Below are 25,051 nucleotides of genomic sequence, written 5' to 3'. Positions count from 1 at the left end.
CAAGCGCCGGGTCCTGCACTTGGGTCACACCAACCCCATGCAGCACTACAGGCTTGGGGATGAGCGGCTGGAAAGCTGCCCAGTGGAAAAGGACCTGGGGTTGTTGGTTGACAGCTGGCTCAATATGAGCCAGCAGTGTGCTCAGGTGGCCAAGAAGGCCAACAGCATCCTGGCCAGTATCAGGAACAGTGTGGCCAGCAGGACTAGGGAAGTGATGATGCCTCTGTATTGGGCACTGGTGAGGCCCCACCTTGAGCGCTGTGTCCAGTTTTGGGCCCCTCACTACAAGACAGACACTGAGGTGCTGGAGCGTGTCCAGAGAAGGGCAACAGAGCTGGTGAGGCGTCTGGAGCACAAGTCTTGTGAGGAGCGGCTTGAGGGAGCTGGTGGTCTTCAGCCTGGAGAAAAGGAGGCTGAGGGGAGACCTTCTCACTCTCTACAACTCCCTGAAAGGAGGGTGTAGGGAGGCAGGGGTTGGACATATTCCCATCGCAACTAATGCATTACCCTCTCATTCCAGGAACAGACGCATACTTAAAAAGATCAATATATTCTATTTCAAAAATATCTGTATGATTTGCAAAAGTATCTCATAGCTGAATTAGCAATTCCACATGAAAAACAGAAATGGAAAGTGAATGCACTACTCCAGAGTTGTTCCCATTGCTTACTGCAGGTTATAAACAAAATTACCACAGATGCAGGCCTCCATTTTTAACCTCAAAGTTGCTCTTTTCCTCAAAATTTGAAGCAACCTCCTTTGAGATGACCAGGAAGTTATCCCACAAAGGTAAAAGGCATTTCAACTGAACTGTATCTTGCCAGAATCAAGTCTTACTAGAATATCTAGCACATCGTTGCGTCTATTCACTTGAAAGGATTTTCCAATCAGCTCAATTTATACGTAACTTGCCAACAAAGGCTATTTTGTACAGTAGCAAATGGAAATGTACAGCTTACTCGGTCATTTTAAGAGCAGTAAGTCGCTTTACTCTTCAGCTTTTATTTCCCTTTGTGTTTGGGAACACAATGTCTCTGTGACTACACAGGATTACAAGCCATAGGCATTTCCTATCGAACAGTTCATTGTGCAGCTCAAAGCATGTCAAGGTCATATCTTGATGCCGAGCCTCAGCTATAGCCCTGAAGGTAGCACGCAGTGCTTCATTAGCCACGTTGAGTTGTACACATTATCAATACCTAGTTGAAGAATTCTGCTTTAAATCAACGCATTATCTGAGATACTTTTTCTGGAATACACAAGAACTGAGGAAAAAAAAAAAATAATTAAACCACTATGGTTCAACCACGCTAAATATTTTGTCCAACAATTTCTTTCATAACCAAAACAGATACCCTTCCCAGGTTGTAATAGTTGGGTATGATTTTGGGACAGCCTTGACCCAGCCCATAGATGAATAGACCCTGGTACATAAGATAATGCACCCTCACTGTTTTTCGGATGATTGTGTGTGAAGGTAAGTGATAGAATTTGCATACACACAAAGAAAAGTCACATGTAAATTCGGTGCTTGGGTAAACATGAGGACCAGCACGCCAGAAATTATGTATGCAATTAGTATCACATACATGAAATGGTGCGTATAATTATAGGCCATGTTTGGAAACGCATCCTGTGTCTTGATAAACATTCTGTAACGCTTCTGTGCTCCCTCACCAGGACCTCAAGTGCTGGTCTTCACAGAACGCGAGGCACGAATGTCTTTATATTCACTGGTCCAGCTGTCACGAGTTCTGCCTTCCAGCTATCATTCTCAGAGGCTCATCAGACACGCTTATTCCAATTTAGTCTACAGAGGGTGAGTGGTTCAGCTGCTGTCCTCAGCGCAGAGTTTTTAAGCAGCAGCTGTTGGGCAGGGATGATATTAAGCATATATTTCTAAAGGAAAAGACATTCCTGCAAAAAAAAATAATTGGCAAGTCTGCTTTCAGTTTTACAGAGGTCTTAGTTCTCACATTTTCTGGTCCTAAGGCTGCAATCTCAGAAACTTTAACACACTTCCCATATAGAAAAGTATGTCCACAAATGTGGGGAAGACAATTTCCTCTTAATTTTACATAGGCATGGAGTATTTGTTTGACAGACTGTGCGTTTCCCAGTATGCAATTTTTATTTATTTTTTTTAACAGTGGAAGAAAACTTATTGCTATTATCTGTGAAAGGGCACCTCCACCATAACAACGTCTCAGTGTTATTTACCTGTACATAATTCTACTTAAAAGTTCTTTTTTGTGAGCATTTTGGTTTTTGTGTTTTGTTTTTTTTCTCATTGGTAAAAATTGTAGATCTTTAGCTTAAATCCTCTTTAACGGTCAATGCTGTATGGCATCCTGACTTACATTATCTGAGATACTTTTTCTGGAATACACAAGAACTGAGAAAAAAAAATAATTAAAACACTATGGTTTGACCATGTTAAGTATTTTGTCCGACAATTTCTTTCATAACCGAAACACATACCCTTCCCAGGTTACTTTATACACTTACTTTAAAAGTAAGTGTATAAGGTCTGTAACTAAGCTTCCCTCAGAACTAGTCCTGAACTGAGGTCTTGCTGATCACAGCAATCCGAAATTTGCTATAAAGAGTAAAAGTTTCAATTGAAAGGTTAATTAGAAATTAACTATTTCCAAAATGACCGAGAGAACTGGAGGCCTCATAAATGTCAATAAGAAGGAATTAGGAAATCAATAACAAACATACTCGACAGAGAAAGTCTCTTATGAGATTAACTTTGGTAAATATGAAAGGGAGGGAATCTGGTTGTATATAGCTTTAAGCAACTAACAACTCCAAATGGAGCAGCTTCTAGATGCACACAAGATGTTCTCAGATTTGAGGTGTCTCCTATTAGGCTTTTCATCCCAGAACTGAAGATGGTAGACAAGCCATAGGAAACTTCACATGTCCATGCCTCTCTTGCTAGGTTCAGAGTAGCACAATAAATAAAATTCTTGCCATTACTAGTAAAAAGCAAAAGGCTTTGCACTGACCTGTTCTGATTAAATTTAAAACATTGAAAGACTAACAATATGTGCTGCATCCCCAGCAGTGTGGTCAGCAGGGTGAGGGAGGTGATTCTGCCCCTCTCTGCTCCACTCTGGTGAGATCCCACCTGGAGTACTGCATCCAGCTCTGGAGCCCTCAGCATAAGAAAGACATGGACCTGTTGGAGCAGGTCCAGAGGAGGCCATGAAGATGACTGAAGGTTGGAGACCCTCTGCTATGAGAACAGGCTGAGAGAGTTGGGGTTGTTCAGCCTGGAGAAGAGAAGGCTCCAGGGAGACCTTAAAGTCCCTTCCAGTACCCAAAGGGGGCTTACAGAAAAGATGGGGAAGGACTGTAGCCATAGGATGAGGGGTAATGGTTTGAAACCAAAAGAGGGGAGATTTAGACTAGATATAAGGAAGACATTTTTTACACTGAAGGTGGTGAGACACTGGCCCAGGTGCCCAGAGAAGTGGTAGATGCCCCATCTGTGGAAACATTTAAGGTCAGGTTGTACTGGGCTCTGAGCAACCTGATCCAGTTGAAGATGTCCAGTTCATTGCAGGGGAGGTTGGACTAAATGGCCTCTAAAGGTCAACTAGATGACCTTCCAACCCAAACCATTCTATGATTCTATGAATAAAATCCTAGTTTTGCACCTTTTGGCTGTAAATCTTGACTATGACACCAGAAACCATGAAATATTTGCCTAGGAGTGGGAGAGGTGGCAAGCTTCTGAGTAACTGCTATTTTGTGTTACCCAAATACTATCCCCAGATATAATGAAAATTTCCACACACAAATCTCTACCCCTACTACCAGTACTCACGCAGCTCCTGCATTTTCTTCTGCACTTCCCAAACCCTGTTTTGAGTGGCATAACTATGAAGTTACAAAGCAGGTACCTGCTGTCTCTCAGGTGGAGTTTGCCAAGTAGAATAATATTTGTATAAAACTTAATAAAAACATTCCTATTCTGTGACAAAACACTTTTTGGAAATATCTTTCACTCAACAGCCGCCAAAATTTTCCCACGCTCATTTTTTCTTTAGCAATTACCTTATTTGACTTGGTTGCATTCTGAGGAGGTCTTACCGTCACTAGCCTAGTGCACTAGGAGAAAGCTCATACAATTAACTGGAAAGCACTCAGGAATCAGACTCAACAGGATGAAAAGCACTGCACAAAACCTTGGGTTGGTTTTTCTCGAGCATCTGGGAACACCTAGTTAACATAAAGAATCCTCAGTGACTTAACAGTGCCAAGCACTTTTATTCTGGCTTGCTTACAATCACCTTGTGCTAATATTATGCCTGTCCTTGTGCTAAATTAGTTACCGGATTGCATGCATTTGGGGGATCTGAATGCAAACCGCCAGGCTGCTATCACAAACAGACCACACAAAGCATTTAGCCAGTGAGAAAACATTTAAGGGTTTGTCATAATTTTGATACTCTTTGAGAACATGAAAAATGAAAATCAAATTTCACATGTAGTCACTGGTTTTCAGTATAAAATGGTTACCTATATGAGACTGTAGATTAACAGGTTGCCCAGGGGGGTTGTGAACTCTCCATCCTTGGAGATACTCAAAAGGTGCCTGGGCACGGTCCAATGTGCTCTAGGTGATCCTGCTTGAGCAGGGGTTTGGACAAGAAGACCTCCAGAGGTCCCTTCCAACTCAGTCATTCTGTGATTCTGTGTGCATTGGTCCATCTAAAGATAGCAGTTACATTACAGCGCCCTCGTTAAACTTGAAAAACCGCAGTCTCTTCTCACTTGTTACTTAAATGCTGAACAGGGCTGCTGTTGGGATCACAAGCACTGATGAGTGTGGGTTGTTGACAAACATAGATGTTACCCAGAGAAGATCTTAACAGCTAGCGCTTCATTGTCTTCCATGTGTGGACCCTCTAGTTTTCAAACTCATCACTTAATTAGCAGGGATGAAACTACCCCATTACCTTTTTAATGATGACTAAGATATTGAAACTGAAGTGCCATCAAGATGTTGCCCTCACAGCCATCGCGCTACTTTGAGAGTGGCACGATGAGATGATGATGATGAGAGTGGCATGATGATGCTTGAGACAGCTTTCTCCTTCCACTGTTCCTCAACAACTTTAGAGGGACAGAAACAACTGCTTTCTATAGCTTCAGCAATACACTAAGCACCATTCAAAAAAATATAGCTAGAAGAAAGTTGACCTAATTCCAACTCTCCCATTTAAATTTAAAGCTTTGAAGGGTGTGCCGCAGGCTACAATGCTTAATTTTATCTTCATTAGTTTGCAAAGATAATTTCTTTGGGGTTTGGAGACTAAGCACAGAAACCCACTCCCTTTGAGCAGTGCTTTTTGAGTTTTGGAGAAGGTCGGCCCTAATTTTGAAATTTCTTTTTAAAAAGAAGTCAGATTGCCCTGTGATCACTACTCACTGTTACGAATATAAAGATACTATTCTAGAACTGAGACTCGACACAAAAAAATTGCTTGCAATCCTTCCTTCTGAAATCTTGTAACGTAAGTAAAGCTTTGGCATCCAACTAGAGAATGTTATAGAGCTGATAAGTAAATCCAGACCGCTGCTGGCTGGAGCATTTCCTCCATTCAGCTTATCCATACCATCTTTCTCCTTTACACTTCATTTTATCTATTTGTTTCTACTAAAGATGCAATAAAGCACTGTAGCTTGAAAACGAGACAATTCTGAACTAGAGTGGTAGTTCCAGCCCTCAGTAAGAAGATAACAACAGTGTTTGTTATAAACATTCAAGGTCACATCTTGAAGTTGCAGAACAAAGTTTTAGTCTCACTAGTGACTGATTTCCAGTAAATCAACAAGAAACATGTCTTAAAAATAAGGGATAGAATTTAGCCAGTAGGCTAGAATAGAAAAAGCCTAGGCTATAATTCATATTTAGTTTTCTTACCTGGGTTCTTAGATGCTTCTTGTTTGGTTCATTATCACAGACTACTATATTCGGACACTAAGGATGCAGCACACAAGCTCTTCATGGGCAAACGCGTTTCTCATCATCTCACTTACCAATTTCCCCAAAGTCACATTTACTACAGGTGAAAAACGACACTTAAGAATGTATGAGGAGATACAATACCCTTAGGCACCTTAATCTATAAATTTAATAGGATAGTCTTCAAAATAAATTTTGATTCAGATACCTAAGAATGATGGAAAAATTATATACCATGCAAATAAAACTTCTACTCTAGATGAAAAACAATCCACAAGGAAAAAAAAAAATCTCTTCTGTGCAGATTTATTCAGTCATGCATGCCTCATATGTTACTACTACAGCACATTACCCAAAAACAATTTCTCCATTACTGAATACACTCAATTCATCTACCAGTGCTTAATAAATATTTGATCCTAATTAAACCTAATGATTTTCTCTGCTTCTGAGATCCTGCTGCAGATCAACAAGAGGCTTTTTTTTAGCACAACACCTCATTTAAAAGCAAAATTCTGAGAATCTGGTGTGAATTCTGTTTAAAGATAAGCGAACATGGAAAAAATGTTTCTCCATCAAGAGATTCTAAAAGGGGAAAATCAGTTATGCAAACCGTGTTGTTTTCTAGAAAACTGTGCTAGATACAGTTTTTTGGTGACAGAGGATGTAACTGATAACAAAAAGCCACTCAGTGCCCTTGGGCCACTTGAAAAGAAAATGAAGTATTCTGACATAAAATACTTTCTCAACATATTCTACACTAGATTACACATTTACAACTGAAGAGACAGCTTGTTATTTTAAGCTGTTTTGCCAGGTTGTTTTTTTAATTAAGGAAGAATTTTGGGAGTTTGTATATTTATTTTAGTATTCACTTGCAATTCTCAGTGTTCGGTTTAATCAGGAAATTAGGGAGGTTTTCTTTTTAAAGACTTCTACTGTTGCATAAGGAAGATTTTTGAATTTTCTTTAAAAACAGAACATTTCATAATAATTTTTTAAATAAAAAGCTGCATTCCAGCTTTGTGAAAATTCATCTGTTTCCCTTAGGAGTAGGAAGGTTGCCATTAGTACTAGAAAGTTCATTCAGTGGAGCCAGGCACACAGGATTCAGCGTGGCCAGCACTGCTTGGTGGTGGCAGTGGGGAAAGAAATTCCAGGGCCTGAAGCCCTCTCTTCTACCAGAAGCAATGTTAACATATTGCTTTGAACACTTCCCAGGGATGGCTCTGCCACCCTGAAGTCAAATATATTGCAACAAGTAAAGTATTGTATAAATATTTCCTAGCTATCGAAAAAAGGAATCACCATCTTAATTGGCACTAATTGGTGGCCCCGGAACAGAAGGGATTTGCATGCTTGCCTACACAGAGAGTGTCCCCTGAGCCATTCTCCATAGTAGTGTCACACCAAGGGAGAAGCATCATATGCTTCTGTGACCTCTGGGGATGCTCTCTCTGCTGCTGCCCGAGAGAACACTTATTTTGGGGCCTCGATCCTGTACCCTTCCAAGAGGGTACATTTTGCAGGTTTTCCTCCAGCCAATTAACGAAGAAAGTCAAAGGCAAACATTCCTCCCTCATGCTGAGCCCATGGATGAAAATTAGAACCTAAATCACTTACATAAAGTAATGCTGGCAAGAATGGGTACTTAAAACTAGTTTAAACTAAACATTCTAAATTGTTTCATGAGACAGCTGCAGGAGTTCTAATTTATTTTAATTCATGCATCTGGCAATTCCAGAAACAGCACATTTCAGCAGGATTGCCAATATCAACTATTTAGGCAAAGGCAGTTAAAAACGTCAAAATGAAAAGCTAAAAAGGAATTTAAATTAAATACTACAACTTCTATGTCTGGAGCTAACACAACTTCTGATTAGAGAACAACTGGAATGTCTTTCCAAGCTTTGGCTGGATATTCCAAATCTAAACAAAGCTGAAAATCTCAGGTATATACCAGGAGATATAGAAGTGAGACTTCATGGGACACAAGTAGACACTTGTGCAAGAAATGACAGGAGATGGCAACCCAGGATCTAACAAAAAATAAATCTTTAATTTTATGAGGTTTTTTTTGAGAGAATGGCTGAGACTGTCTCTTGGACAACAGTATAATATATGTGTTTACATCTTGGGCGGAACTTAAAGAAGGAAGGAAGAACACTGGAGGAACTCTCTTCTCTGTCTTTAGTACCCTACTGTGGTTTAACGAAACCAACACTGCCAAACTGCTTCTACTTGGCTGTTTTTTAGATCGTTTATGTCATTAGTACATTGTCAGTACATGTTTTCTTCTGTCATTGCTCATGTTAAGTCTGTCACATACTGCAGAACGTGACAGATTTCCAGCTTATTGCACCTGAAGTTTCTAAACTCACCAGGACTGAAGTTTGCAGCAGAAAACACTGCTATGAGTGATATCAATGAGCAAATTCTGCATGCATAGTACAAGTCTAAAAAGTTTTGATTTTTGGTATCTGACACTACTTTAAAGATGATTTGCGAAGTCAACATACGAAGTTACATCAATGTTTAATGAACATGCTGGAGTATTGTGAAATTTGAGATGTACTTGATTTGTATAAGGGATCCCAAAAAGTCCACTTCAGCTATGAATATTTTATAGTCTAGGAACACTCTTGATTTTTAAAACTCTAGGGCAAAATTATCAAAACAGTAATTTGGATCAGTTTGTTCTCCAGTTTTTGCTGCAGAGTAAAATTTAATTTTGGGTTTGAAACGTACTGCTTCTCTGTGTTTTTTAAGTTCTTATTTAACCATTCTGCTTTTTAGGGTGGCAGAAAGCATGGTGGTGATTTTTTTAATTTTATTTTTTTAAGAAAACAATGGCTAACCTCCTGTTGCATTAGTGAGCTATATATCAAGAAACTATACAGTTAAAGGCTGTTTTTGCATAAATATTTTATGACTTGCTACAAAAGCTGTCTAAAACTCTGTTGTTAAGGTAACAGCATAAGAATGACCACATTTATGACTAAATAGCAGCCTTGTAACTAACTTAGTACATAGGATAGTATACACTTGCTTTGACAGAATAAATGGATAATTACCTCTGCCCAGGGGACTGGGAAAGCTGACAATCATCTGTTACCTATGGTGATGAATACCCCATTGCTTACCACATGCATCCTAATTTTTAATGTGCAGTGATGTAAAATGACTGTCTAGACCAGGTTTTCTTCCATCTTATTAGTTCACTCAGAGTTCACCTGAGCAGCTTAAAGAAGGCACTTCATTAATCACAAACACTTTGATAGCTCTTAATTTACAATTACAGCAGAACAAACAGGGCATTTTAACAATGAGGAAAGATGTGGTTTATTTCAGGGACTTCTCTACTTACTCCAGTGTGCTTTTTTGACGTTCTGTAACCCTGTACCTTGTGCCTAGTTTTATCTGTGCACTGCTCTTGTGCTGCCTGTGCTGAAAAAGGAGTTGTGCTGGCGATTTTATTTATGTGTAGGTCAAGCAGTACAGGTCATCAGCACCAAACCAGATCCCACTTGAAGAGAACAAAGGAATAAATGCACCATATGTAAAACCAACTTCCTTAAATACAACCAGTTTCCTTGAACACAGTCCTTTGGGAAATAAAATTCTCCCAGAAAAAGCAAAAAAAGCTATAGTTAAATAATGAACTAATTTTTTGTCAGAAGAACTATTGAAGAGGTAGCACACCGCCCCACAGTGTAGAAAAAGCCTCTGAGATTGAAGATGTCCAAGTAGTAAAGATGTCCAGATAGTAAAACATACAAGAAAACTATTTTGCATAGGTGCAAGGAGGTTTCATATTGCATATTTTAACTTCACATGGTTGCTTTGGCCCAGGCAAATGTGGTATTTTCTGCATGACAGTCATGGTAGCGTATGCCACATAGCAGTGATTTCTTTGAATCTTCAAGTCACCTGTTCTTTCTGTGGTAAAGGGGCAAAAATAGGTTTGTGTGGGCTGTGCAGTGGCACGAAGGGAAGTAACTCAGGCTGACTTTTGGTGAGGACTTTTCCCTGTCTATGAAAAAGGACCAACAAAGCCACCTTCTTCACAGGGCAACCACAGGTGAACATCAGAACCTGCCTGGCCCTTTGACAACACTGTTCTTTCACACATTACAGCAGCCACCCATGGAGAATGGTCCAAGGATGATAGAGTTACCATTTGTTAATACCACCCTTCTCTTCATACTGTTAACTTTCATAGCAGAAGTATTTAGAAAATGCTACTGGAATCTAACAATTATTCCTCAGGATGGAGATTCTGCTGAGCTGTACATCTCTGAGGATTCTTACAATGAACATTTTGCGGCGTATCCACATGGCTAATACTGATCTGAAACTACAAGGGTATAAAGTCTGAAGGATGTGAACAAAAAAGTAATTTTTCTGTTTCCTCCAATGGCTACCAAGGACAAGTTACCCAGTTCTAAAGTTGGTTCAATACAATCTAGGATCCTGCCTTCACCACAGGAAAGGTGCACCTCCTTTCCCTGTCACTTCTGTGTCAGATCTACTGCTCAGTTGATGTGGGGTGAGTTGGACTCACCTATGGGTCCAAATGAGAACTAAACCTGCAACTAAGACTAAAAACTAAAACCATTTTCAGTTAGATAAGTGTTATACTGACTTAAAACTGGTTGTGAAAGTGCAGGAATAGTTGGTCTGCAGTTGATATGGACTTCATGTTCAAGCCGGTTGTTTACAAAGACTAAGAGTTCACTACATCTCTAGCCTAATGTGCTTAATTACACCACTGAACACAAGCAACTATTCAGACAGCAGACCTTGTCTGACACCTTGGTGTCAGCCACCAACCTAGTGTTTCTGTGTAGGACAGAAGGACTTCATCATTCCAAAGAGCTGGCAAGCTCAGGAAGCCTAGGATGGACAACTCATTAGCCACATAAATTGCTCCATACAGTGCTACAGCACTGAAATTTTTTTCAAAGGTGGTTTTCCTTAATATTGCAAATGCTACCATCTCCTGCCAGAAGAGTATAATATTTTTTTCTCTAATAAGACTCTGTAGATTGCAGCTTCAAACAAACAGTAATAAAAAAGGTGGCAAATGCCTACCATCACCTTGGTATTTACAGAGTATCAGAAAGTAATAAGCTGGTTCTGCAACTGAAGATCATCTGAAGCAGAGCTGACTCATCTGGATAGTTCATTTTCTGCACACCTGCTGTAATTCTGCAGTGAAACACCACCACATAAAACATTATAATTCACAAAATACTGTTCCAGAAATAAACCCGTAATATTTTTTCAAATTATATCAATTTCAAATTAAGGATTCCAGCAAGCTAAAGCCTACCTTCAAGTCAACACTAGATCTAAACGCCTACTTTGGTATAAAAACATAGCAATGAGACTACCAAGATCAGCCCAGCATAATTTCTATCATTCATCCCTTAGATTCACACATTTGCCATTAAATCAGAGGTATTCTTTCGAAAGAAAAGTATTCTCAGTATGAAAATGGCAGAACTAGATAGTATTTTGCTTCATAAGGTATAAACCAAATCAAGTTCGTCAACATGCATGGATGACCACCATCTACCACTGTCGGGAAACTCAGTTTTTCCTGTTGTTTCTACAGCTTTGTTACCTTTAACCACAATCACAGATGTGTAATGAACAAGTAATTTGGAAAAGGAACAGAAATGTAACCAGGAAGACATCTGCCCTGTTTGCTACAAGGGCTATTGAATTTAATAATGATTCATGGCCAAGAAATGTCACAAAACTGCAATTATCATGGGCAATTTATGCACATATTTAGACAAATTGACAACATTCCCAGAACAAAGCCAGGATGCTAGTCTCAGAATCTAAGAATTTTCCTTCTCTGGATTATGTTAAATTGTTTAAGCAAGATCAAAAAAACTCCACAGAACAACATGCAGGAATGGGAGGAATCGTCTCTTAACAGTGTCTTTAGCAATTTATCTTTATAATGTTCAACTCATCCCTGGTCTTATTCTGCTTTTAGCTATAGAGCCTTTATGCTGCTCTAGACACTGACTTCAGTAACATTCCTACTGCTCTGTAACAGCAAAAGAAGGAGACTGAGAACTGGGCACAAAGGTGAATGAAGGTATTTAAATAAATTCTGACAATAGGAACAGGGACAAACTACATTACTCAGTCATACTCTGAAGAAAAATCCACCTGGCACTTCCGAAGAAGAATGGTCTGTCCATTTATTACAAACACTGTGCTCTGTATGAAAAGGGCAGTACAGTAACAGTTTTAAAAGGCATTTTCATCATTGGTATCGACTGGAGATGCATCATTGCTGTATTAAAGCTACTCCCAATCTCTAAAATACCGTAACAAGAAACCTAAGAAGTTACCAAATAAGGTCCAGTTTAAAATGTAACTTGAAATTAAGTTGCAGAGTTAGCAGTAAGGAATGAGTTCAAGTATGTTGCCTGGTCAAAACAGAGCAAAAAACCACGAAGACTGTTTTAATTCCTAGTATATGTTAATGTGAAAAGGAACGCTGTTGAAAAATAATTATTGACAAATATAGGGTCACTTCTTCTAGGCTGAGTATCAGGGTACCCACAACACAATATAGAAATAGGGCAGAAAATTGGAATACTGCACCTGTGAGAATCAAGCAATTGAAAGTTTTAACTGACAAAGCTTACTTTGCGACTGCGTCTCTATTCATCCACGTAGCCCTGAAGCATCTGACAAATTCCTTCAGAGACGAGATACCATGTCCACAATAAGACTAAAACCCCCTTATTTTCAGAAAAGAAAATTCAATCAAGATTAAAGCTGTGCTGCAGCCATGGGGTCAGGAATAAAAAAATACAAACCACACTGCCTCAATACTATGAGAATCTCTTTGGCATGGGCAAAGGCTTGTGTTCACATTTATAGGTAAATGGCCATTTGACAAAGACTGAAATATTTGCACCATTAAAAAGTGAGACAACTTCCTGCTTCCTTCCTTCCTTCCCTTCAATTAGGCTTTTCCCACGCAAAACAAACTTTACCCTTTACAGCAGGGATGGCTTTGTAGGACTTGCTGTCAGTATTGCTACCAGGCTACCTTTGAGAACACGCTGTCCCCTGAGGAACAGCAGTGGCTGCTACGCCACAGGTGCTGAGGGAGCTGCCCTCTCCTCTCCTCTGCCAAGCAGAGTGTAGCATCCCAGTATTATCCAAGGCACAGCTCTGGAAAGCCACTCTGGAGCTTTCCAGCTGACAGGCAGAATATAGAATCACAGAATGGTTTGGGTTGGAAGGGACCTTAAAAATCATCTAGTTCCAACCCCCTGCCCTGGGCAGGGACACCTCCCACCAGACCAGGTTGCTCAAAGCCCCATCCAGCCTGGCCTTGAACACCTCCAGGCACATTGGCACAGAAAAACAGATGACTGTACCAAAGGTCTTAATGAAGTCCTCCACCCTCTCAGGAAAGCAAATTGCACCCTGGTAATTAATGAGCAGAATTTTTGACGGTACCACAGCAGTATAGTTTAGTATTTTCAAGGATAGCTTTCTATTACAGAAACAACGGATTATGCCAAAATTAAAGACGATTTAGCCCAAAGTCTCAAATGGTCTAAGATACAGAAACATCCTCTGCCACAAGAGCAGCTAAAGTTTCTTACAGTCTTGATCAAGGTTTGTCCTACTTCATAACCTCACCAGGATCAATCAAGTCTGTCAAACCCCACTGAAATACAGGACACAGTTTTTACCAAGATTGACTCAATTTTTAATAATGATTTAACAGCTCTTATAGGACCCTCTTCTTACAAATAGGTGTATTTCAAAAGAGCCTGAATCCACCTTTATTTTGATAACAAGTACGTATATTCTTTTAGCATGTTTAAGTAAAAAGCAGATTTTGCACTTGTTGCATTTTCCTTCACAAACAGAACAAAATTCATGTATCAGATGAACAAAAATAGCAAAGATACAGCTTCTAAAAAACGATCTGCTAATAAGCAGTATCACCGTCAGGTCTCTTCATTGGCCAGTTCAAGCATTAGAGATAAGGCATATTTAGACAACTCGACATACAACAGGTTAAGTTTATTGTCCTTCCTACCACCTCTCCAGTGGTAAGTCAGCACTGGTAGAAATGAACCACTAGCTAAGCGTACCATTGCTGAATGAAAGATTTGAGATCCAGCTCCCTACTCACCTGGTTCTGCAGCACTCTACCACAGTTAAATAAAACAGCTACCAGTAACTTCTCTGGTAAAATTATTTATTAGAACAGTGTATTTTTCATGGTTACAAGAAAACTGTTTTTCACTAAAATCTTAGCAGGCAGGCACAGCAAACATGAAAGTGAAGGAAACCCTTTAAATGATCAAAAGAATGCTAAATATGTTCTCACTGGCAGTGGAATTGCTAAAAGCCAATTATTAACAAGCAAAGATCTATGGTAGGCTTTCTCAGCAGAATATACTTGTAACCCACCGACTGAAACCGTCTCTGAACATTGACCAAGAATGGTAACAGTGAGAGAAAATGACGAAGTCAGCATTAAAGTTAGAACACTGATTTGCCTCTAGACTGGACAATCTAGAGACCTAGTTTGACCTCTCACGGCCTTCAGCATGAACACGAAGAACCAAGTATCAGCATTGCAATCTGCACCTGCAATATAGATGAGAAAATGCAGTGTGCATTTGAGTAATAATATTTTAATAGTGGAAATATTCCTCAGGATCATCAGTAGTTTGCAAATACAATGATTTAGGGAAGATTTTTTTAGTTTTATATTTCCCCCTCGTGACTGATTTTTCTATTTCCTCTATTTGCCCTAGCTATCATATCCATGGAATGATAAACACCGTCCAAACAGCTGAGCCTTCACCACATGCCCTCAAATAGTTCTGTCTTGTTATGGCTCTAGCTAGTCAAGTTATTTTCAGCAAAGGTCATCAAGTTGTGGAACCCATTAGAAAGCAAGGAAAACAAAAAAATCCCAGCATTTTTCAGTTTTATATCTATTGCAGCTGTCAAGGCACAGTTATTCTAAAAAGATATCTGATGAGCAGCCTGAGTTGAAGTGTCAAGATAAGATTGTTCTTACAGAGAAACAGATTTTTGGTGGTGGTGGTTTTTTAGCTTGTTGTTCTTTTCCCATAAATCCATATCCATAGCTAAATCTATGCCCTAATTCAGAAATCAGATAATTGTCACGCAGGTCATTATGGTCTGAAATAAGCCTATTTACAAAAATCCAAAGATTTGAAATCTGGTTCAAAAGGAGGCCTTTACGTTGCAGATTTTGAGGTATGACACATCAGCTTTATTGTCCGTACTCTGACTGTACCTACACCTCTTCCAATTGTCTGCAAATCCAGTGCGAAGCTTTACTCAACCACAATCAGCCCAAAACATGTCTTGTGAATATGCACTTGGATTTTGGAATGTCATTATGCCTCATACAGTGCCTAGAAAAAAAATTAACTGCTGTATTTATTCCACATAAAATGTTTGGAATGAATAGTAAAAACAAAACTATCCTAGTTTCACTTGATAAATATACCTTGGGCTGACCCTGTAGGGACAGAGTGAGTAGTTTAAATTCCTTGTTTATTCCAGACACAGAAGAGGCCACGGCCAGACTGGAACCCCATGTGGTCTCATCTCAGGAGACATTGCTTTGCCAGCAGAGAAGAGCCTGTCTCAAAATGGACTAAAGTGTTTAACGGACTTCACACAGACCAAATTGCTATGTTATCGTACACCCCGGGTGATCATTACTTGCCTGGATTGGACTGAAACTAGCCACCTAGGCCTATAGATGCTATTATCTATTTTTTGGCCAGATCGCTTCCCCACACATTGTTTACAGTCAAGACATTTATTAATTGCAAGGCAGCAATCTATGGTTAATAATTCCCTTAGTCTCTAATTCAAAGTAACAGGATTTGTCATTCCACTCTACATGGAACAGAACAATTCTATTACAGAGTACATGCAAACATTATACAGAAAATAATCACATAGTGACTTTTATCAGTGTCAGTGTGAAAGACAGTGACACTTAGTCAATAAGCAGCATCAAATGGAAGAAGCTGTCAAAGAAATGACCAAAAACCTCAGGTTTGACACATCACAGTTCATGTGAGTGGCACATCTACACCTGAAGGGCTAATCCAGCTGCCATGGTCTAACCTGAATGGTCTTACACCAAACTTTGAGCTTGTTTTCTTTATTTGTCGACTTGCCCAATGCAGGGCAGTGATTTGCATGGTTATGCCAGCAATCTTGATATTGATTATCAGCACTAGCAGTGCTCAGTGCCAGGGCTACCATCACGGCTTCATTACACTCGGTACCACCCAAACAAGAGCATACCAGTTCTCTTTGTCCATCACCTTTATAGCAGTGACAGACAGGATGGACTTTTCCTTAATTGTGTATTACTATAAATTGCCAGCAATAATTTCTATCAGTTTCATAAAAGGGATATGAAAATTTCTATATCATTTGAATAACTATGCCAGAATTGATGCATTTCCATTGGCTTAGAAGTGCATTTAGGAGATATTATCATGATTGCTCATTACACAGTTTAATGAAAAGTTAATCCATGTAATCTTCGCCCCCCCCCACCCCCGCCCTCACTTGAGGAAGAGAGTTATTGCTGAGAGTTTTCAGAAAGGCATTTACAAGTGAAGTCTTACAGTGCAACTGAACATGAAAGTTATTCGCAACAATTGTGAAATTACAGAGGGATAACAACAGAGAAAGAACCATACAACAAACCTGCCTGCTTAAGGTACTGTAGTTACAAGGGGAAAATGGGAAGGTTTACACATGGAAAGGTTATTGCCAGAAAAATCAATGAATAGATGAGGTGCACACACTTCATGCAGGATGTTGGGTTTTTAATTCTGTTGAGATTTTCTCTTCTGTTAACTGTAGAACACAGCCTAACACTACTGCAGCTGATAACGCACTTGGAAATATCAACTTTCATGGAATTCAGATGGATGCATGAAAGCATCAAGTGCAAAATTGAAAGAGGGAGGAAATGAACAAAAACTGAGTATAAAAACTCCATCAGTTCAACAAAACAAAAAAGTATCGTTCAGTGCCTACTGTGCTAGAATCCAAGGTGTTGCTTATGAAGGATCCAGGCTTTTAAATTTATTAAGTGGTTCATTCCAATATTAATTCAGTTGTATAACAGATAGGAAAGATGTTCTCTTTGGAGAAAAGGATACTCATTTAAAACCTGCCTCATTTCTATTTGGTGAGGAACATGCCATCAAGGAAAGTGCATCTTTAATTGCAGAAAGAAAAATAATCCTGAAACCTCAAAAGAAAAACAAATTTAGAATTTCTTAATGTCTAGACTTTTTTCTCAATCTAAATGTGGCAATTTATGCAAAAGCCTAAAGACAGTATTTTGAGTTGATACAAAACAATGGACTAACATTTAAAACAAAACACTTACACTACCGATTGCCTAATGTAATTCTCTCCCAACAAACATTTTGTCCGTGTCCTATTGATTTCGTCAGTGTTTATTCATCCTCAAAGATTGGACTAAGCATTGGGTCATGTCATTTGTGACCAGACAGGTAGGCAGAGTTTGTAACACTGAGTACTCAAGTATTCTGCAAGTGCATAGTAGAAGCTGTTTGTGACAGTTCAATAGACCCAGACACATACAAGAATCTTTTAAAGCCTTAAGAATAAGAACGACCCTTGTCCGTGTCACTCTGATTTGCCAGATAATTGACAGAGAAGTTACAAAATTCAATGAATAAACACGTTGTAATAAGTAGTTCAACCAGCTGACTCAAAGGTCTTTCAAACTTGCACTGTTGTGTTTGCTGGCCTGTAACGGCCTTACTCAAAGAGCCCAGGTTTCCACTGGAAACAGTTTTCCAACTCTAAAGAAATGTTTTGGTCAAGCGTATACTATTGCAAACAGTGGAAAAGACTTCAAAATTTAGAGCTTTGTTTTGACACTACTGCTTTTTATTCTACATGGACCCAAGGAATACAAAGACTTGAAATTTTAACAGAAGCATGTTCCTTTCCAATGGCACATAGTATTTTCAGTCTGAAATAAGTTGACAGGTTTTGTTCAAATTCTGTTTAGAAGCCAGCTCTTGGTTCATTTCAGCTGTTCTACTCATTCCTTATTACTACTATATATATTTTAATAAATATCTAGACAGACACAAATGTTTCTTGAACAATCATTTGGCTTTCCAAGCAAATACTTGGCAGATCTCACTACATAAATCCAGGCACTAGAAATCTAGTCATTTGGATGAGACTTCCAAGATCACAGGAAGACACATCAACACCACGCTGACCTGCCGCCTGTCACTTAAGTGTTTTGCTAGAAAACCACCATGCAGTCAGCTGCTACAAAGCAAGAAACCACACAATTATTGCCAAGTCGGTGGATTTAGGTTTATCCTATTTACACAAGGGAGGGAAATCCAGATAGGGGTGGAGAGGCCAGCGTATGGCAACCTTTGCCTCTATAGCATATACAAACCTCACAGGACATCAAGTTCTGGAGTTCAGAGTAATTCAGAAGAGCCCGTTTGCAGAACATCTATACACTCTGTAGGAATTCAGACATTTTTTGAGCCTTTAAACTACTAGCTTTTTTTTTTTTCTTTTTTTTTTTAAATGGGTAGCTGATGATGGTTCTTTTCAGAAGCATCACCCTTAAGAAAAAACTGAATTCCAGTTCAAACAGTAAATTAAACTGCACATTCCAATTTTAATAAAGCACCTTTCATTTCATGCAAAGCCATTACTGTAAAATGCTTTGTGTGAATGTAGGATTGTTAGCTACTCCAAGAGGTATCACTACAAAGCAGTGATCTAGCTTTAAACATTCAGGTCTTACATTGTAGGAAGGCTTCGAGGAACCTGCCTACAGGTACAGTTGGGATGCACTTTAAGGAAGATTTTTCAAAAGCTGTCAATATTAGCTTAATTCTGCTTCCAGAAGTCCAAGGTCATTGTCAATCACTGTTTCACAGGCAAAGGCAGAGTTTTTCTGTACATCAGAATGCGCCCAGACTTCAAGCCATAGAATTCTTAGTTTTTTGTTTAACGCACACATTTCATATCCTTATTTTTAACAAAGTCTTACAAAAGTTTCATTCTGACAGTTTAAAAACTCTTACTTTGGGCCTGAGCTGTAACATTGCAAAAATCACCCATCATCTTCCCTTTGCTTTGTGCAGGACTCAGAGGGGAAGTAGAAACAAAAAGGTGATTTTACACCATTTGGGGATCCAATGGACCTCTGATAGCAAGTTCCAGCTGCCTATATTTGGCTAACCTTCACCGTGGAAAGATCAACTAGCTAATTCTATATATTAAAGGCTAAGAAAAGAATTGAAAAAATCCTTCCACTGATAAGAACTCGACTGTACTGAAAGACTAAGCATTATTAAAACTGAGGAACTGGCTCTCCAAATCAACTGTCCCTTCACATAAGTAACGCAGCTTATCTTCCCGTTCTTGCCTCCTCTGCTTCCTTCCCTCCCAGGAAGGAAATAAGATAATAGGATCTTATTAGATAAATACTATTTACCTCCACTGTCCTCACTAGTTCTTCCTTCGACTTTGGAGAAGAAATCTGCTGCTTTCCAGAAGATCCAGAGACCTGACAGAGATTCAGGGTCACACATACAGTTGTCCTGCATCCAGGTGCATCTTGCCTCCAAGTTCACTTGGATGAATCCCACAAGTGAGTGAATCCTACAGAGATGCCTCATGGAGCACTTCCAAAGTCGAGAGGCTTCTTGCACACGCTTTTAGCTTCAAAAGGATAAAGTCACTACTACTTTGTCACCTGTTGGTGACAAACATGGACTAGGGAAGATATGCATGTTAAGAGTCTCCTTTGCACCAGGTTAGCTCCTTTTTAAACGCATTTACACTAAAGGTTTTTTTGTTCCCCATAAAAAAAATCATTTCTGTGGAACAAGTCATTAGGAGTCTCAAGTGTAGAAGCAGCCTAAGTGCTCAAGTTGCCTCCAGCTGTAAAGACAACACAGCCTTCTAAACTGCATTAAACATTTAGGGACATAAGCCACTAATGAAACATGCTAATTCTTAAGCCACTAACATACGGAGACAAATGCAGTCTTACATACAAACATAAGCAGGTAATACCTTACGCGAGCCACCCTGAAAACAGATTAAAGCATACTTATTAGATGTATGGTTAAGTGCTTACTTAGGAAGAGACAGTGCATAAGCACCCTTTTCTCTTTAAAGTACAAGCACACAGGTGGCTAAACAGGAAAATTCCCTAATAGCTATCGTGCAACTTTATTACCAGATCAGTCTTTTTCAAACTCAAACACAAGTTAAGAGTCAAATGAAACTCAAAGCTCGAGGCAGAAGTGAAAAGTAAACTACTCCGGTATGTTTCATATGCAAAAAACACCTGCTTTTGACTGCCAACTTTTATATTTTTATTTTTATATTTTTTCTTTAAAGACATAAAATGAATACTTTTGAGGTTGCAGAGCCTGAAAAACACTGATCTCAAAAGACAGGTTTTTTTTAGAAAGGCTAAGCAACTAAAAGCTTGGACATTACAGTTAAAAATAGTAATCCTGACATGGATGCTCATTGCTATACTTGATTATTAATGAAGTGATTAATTTTACCCTCTTCCCCCAAACCACAGGTCAATGACGATGAGCAAAGGCTACTGTGAGAATCTGGGAATCCTGCCAGTCCCTGGTTATTTCGGATCTATCAGAAGGTCAGAGCACAGCCTAAGCCCCGGAGCCAACAGAGAGGCATTGCCACCTCTCGTTACTGCAGGTGAGAGCTAACCAGGACACCACAAAAATCACAATCCTCTAAAGCAGCTAATTACATACGGAATCACATCACAAAATTTTTCCAGAGCTATCTATTGCCATCTGAGAACAGGACATAGCCAGGTAAGTCCAGTGCTGACACAATTGATAGGTGATAAGAATAGATAATAGATATAATAAATATATTATATTATATTATATGTAAATGTATCTAAATATAATGGATAAGAATACACATGCTCTCAGCACCTCCCATCTGGTATATCCCCAGCCTGAGGCTGATGCAAGGAAGAGGCGCCTGCAATGGTTGAACTTGATAGTCTTAAAGGTCTCTTCCAACTGTAACGATTCTATGATGGCCTTTCATTCAGATTAATTTCCTCTATCATCAGGTCTTACTCTCCAGGTTTCAAAACACCTTCTTCTTCTCTGGCATTGTCACATATTAAACCCATGCAGTTTCAATATTACTATGATCTGCTGATATGGTCTGGTCACTTTGGACTGCAGGTCCAAATAGTCTTGTCTGCTTGTGGACCAGAATCCCATACAGAACAGATACCATAAAACCCTGTTGCCATCGACAACTCAATAGAACTTAGACCACACAGTGGAAGTAACATTGATATATTATGTCTAAATAGCATATTAATTTAAGAACTTTATCAGCATGAAGCTCTTACTTGACAAGAAATCCAAGCTCTCACGATCCATTTTTTCTCAAAGTAACATTTTAGTAATATTACATGTTGTTTGGAAAACACTCATACTGGAAAGAAGGAAACATTTTCCGAGACACTCTCATCAAATAATTGCATCATAAAATGCTTATAGATAAATTTGCCTCCCACCCCTCTATTTGAGCTCCCAAAGACCCTAAGGAGGGAGCATGTTTATTTATGTAACCTGAATTGTTCTGACTGAGCCTTTATTCTTCACACACAAAGAGCTACAAACAACGGTGTTAGGCCATTCCAGACTTAATGGGTTCCCTAGGACCATATCATTAAGTAAAATGAAAAATCCAAATAGGAAAGGTTTTTGGTTTTTTTTTCAATGTATTTGACACCACCTTTGGGAAGTGAACAAAGACACACTGTCGAAAGCAGAAACCTGCACAAAATGTTACTGTTTGTTCCCCGTGAAAGCAGAGGTACACTTACTCAAAGAAAGAAATTCCACTGCTCCCCTGAGATTTCCTCCCTTTAGTTGCAGCTGGTGCCAAGTTCACTCAGCTAAAGTTTGGATTGTGTGAGCATGCCAGATACAAGTTCCTTTAAGTCATGTCTGTTACTCAGTCAAAAATTAAGTGCCAAGCAAAAACTTGCTCTGACCTAGTGATTTCAAACTTACATGAATTAAAAAAATGACCATTAATAGCCCTTCCTTGGCCTTTACTTTGCACAATTCAAGCACTGCTAAATAATAATTCAAATACTTGATAAATATTTTGTCTATTATGCAGCCTAATTTTTTGTAATTTCTTCTCCAGCTACGTCTTTTGCACATGTTAAGAGATCACAAATTTCTACATTGCACAAACAGTAACTACAGTGTGGCCTCTTAAGTTCCCTCAGAAGCTTCAGGTGAGTCTCAGGTGACAAATTCTTTTTATCTGAAAACCATTAATGTAAGACAAGTATTCACTAGAGTGTGGTCAAAAGAATTTAGGAAGTACAAGGACTGGGTGACTGATCTGCAGGATCAGGGAAGCAGCTTTATATGTGACAGCAAGATTGGAACAGGAAAGATCTTAAACCAAAAGGAATATAATTTAATTAAAAACGAGAGGGGAAAAAGAATAGAAACTGTCTCATTTGAAACCAAGTATGCCTGGTAGCAAAATTCCCATGGTTTCAAGTGGATACCTACATTATACTATCAATATCTGCTACTGTAAGGAAGAACAAGCAGAATTAGACCCATCATTCTCAAATACGAGAACAAAACACTACTGTAAACATTACAGCTGAACCAGACATAGTTTTACTTTTTCTGAAAAACTGTTAAAGAAAATTCCTGATTTTTACACAAACTTCTGTATTTTTAACAAAAAGCTATATGAAATGTATACATAGACTTCAGATTTTCTCTTTTTATCCAAAAAAAGGCTGGAAACTTCTAACTAAAATTTAAATGAATTGGAAAGCCCCCAAACAGCTTTTATGTAAAAGCACTGATCTGGTTGGGTTTTTTTTTTTTTCCCATGAAAATATAACGCATAACTACTGCTTCACATGAAATGTACAACTACATTTAAATATGATGTGGGTTTTCAATGTATTTTTTAAATAAACTAACGTCAGGGCTATAGCAAAGCCTGCACAGTGAGCTCTGCAGAACCAGGGCATGCAGTGTGTAAGTACACAGTAATTGTGGTATGGCAAAGCCACAGCATGGGTGATCAGATGGACTGGGTATATATAGGTTGCCACTTAATGCTAGCCAGCTGCTTAGAAAAGCCACAGCACTGGGTAAAAACCTTTTGCTTTTCATAGATTTTCTTCATTTTAATCACAATAAAGAATAAAAATAGAAAGTAGAGGACGAAGCTTTCTTTTGTTTGGGTTGTACTCAGTTAAAACTACACAATCAAAGAAAAAAAAAAAAAGATTTGTTTCAAGCACTGTAATCAAAATGTAAGCCACAAAAATCTCGAATAGAACTAATACAGAATTATATTATCAAATTAAAGCCTACTGACCAGCATGCTTACTGTCCCATGAAACAGGCACATCAGCAAGAAAAATACAGTGTTGCATCAATAAAATGAGCCCATTTTATCTACACAAGATGAAACCAGCAATGAGACATGAATGAATTGCTGACAAAATTTATTTTTAAACTCTGTCTTGGCACAGAATATACTTTGTAACACAAATTCTGAAGTTAATTGATTAAATGCAGAACATTCAAACAGGTAAATATCTGCAGGACAGAACAATCAGCAGTTTTGCTTTAAAACATTTAATGATTTCATTACAGCAAAAAAACAACTCGATGAACAAAACCCTGCTCATACTAAAGTATAATACAGAATCATAGGTGTTATTTTGAAGTTTGCAAATGCAGCATGGTTAATGCCTTTGCAGATTAGTCTTCACACTTCATACAGAGTATGCAGCAGAACTACTAGCAAACAGAAGCTGCTTTTCTCTGAACACTAATTAGAAACTCAAGAATGCAAGTCATAAGGGCAGGAAGAAAGACAAATCCTCAAGAAAAATATGACTTACCAGACAGACGAGTTTAGCTGTGTCTCAAGTGCAGAAGAACTTTCTGTATATGCAGATCTTGTTTATTTAGCCCTTTATGAAGGTTTCTCTCAAGAAATTAATTTAACTCACATGCAAGAGTCTGCAAAAGAAAAAGAGAAAGAATCTGAGTGGCTGGCTGACGTTTTTGTTCTAAGCACATTTGAGCTATTTTCAGCAGCAATGGGCTTGCCTACAGTCAAAATGAAAATGCAATACAGAATAACCAGCCTCCCAACCCAAGCTAAAAAAAAAAAAAATAAAATCAGGAAATCCATAGCAAAAAAACTTTGTTCGTTGTCCAATTTTTTCTTTAAAGAGACAGAAAGAGCAGGGAGCAAGCTCTGTGGATGATGAATGAAAATACTGTTAAAAGGAAATCTGGGACCTTGAAGGCTATTACCTGTATTTCAGGAAATGAACCACTATGGATATTTTTTATGTGAAAAATACATTTTGAGTTTAGTCATCTCTGAAGATGCTTTGCCTTCTTTTACACAAGGGCTCCTCTGAGATGGAAATACTTCTCTTTGCACTTGAGTGCATCCTATCTGGGTGGTACACACATCTGAGGACAGGACAAATCAGTTTACCAAGGATGAAGCCAGTAGTTTGTTTCTAGTTTGGATCTTAAGTCTCCAGTTTCAGCACCGGTGCTATTTTGGAAACTCAGTGACCTGAAGCTGCATTTTTTCCACCAGGGCCATTGAGTGACATAACAAAGATGTCCCTGCCCTCTTCTGCCACATCCCCAACCCTCCCATGATGTAAAAATACTGGGAAATGTAAAGTATCAATAAAAATTAATGACTATAGAAAAAGACCCCAAAACATGATGATGGGTACGTAAAAGCTAATTACTTTGACATTGCAGGCAACACAGGTAAGTTAACTCAGTGGAAACCCACCACTGTTATTTAACTTTTTGCAGCTTCTTCTGGTATAGGGAGAAGCTTCCAAGATGTCCCTCTACATATCT

At 38.8% G+C, this 25,051-nt stretch overlaps 1 protein-coding gene across 22 annotated transcripts in view; it reads right to left on the bottom strand.

Moving 5' to 3' along the window:
* The window catches only part of SORBS2 (sorbin and SH3 domain containing 2), a 181,787-nt gene that overhangs the window by 115,161 nt on the left and 41,575 nt on the right, over positions 1-25,051 (bottom strand). For all 22 annotated transcript variants that reach the window (XM_074155258.1, XM_074155284.1, XM_074155287.1 and 19 more), the window contains one exon: positions 24,055-24,175. The gene's annotated coding sequence lies outside the window, so the exon portion shown is untranslated. The remainder of the gene's footprint in view (positions 1-24,054; positions 24,176-25,051) is intronic.

This window comes from Numenius arquata, chromosome 10 (genome assembly GCF_964106895.1).
Source record: "Numenius arquata chromosome 10, bNumArq3.hap1.1, whole genome shotgun sequence".
NCBI classification, from domain to species: Eukaryota; Metazoa; Chordata; class Aves; order Charadriiformes; family Scolopacidae; genus Numenius; species Numenius arquata.
This window is presented reverse-complemented; position numbering and strand designations above follow the sequence as displayed.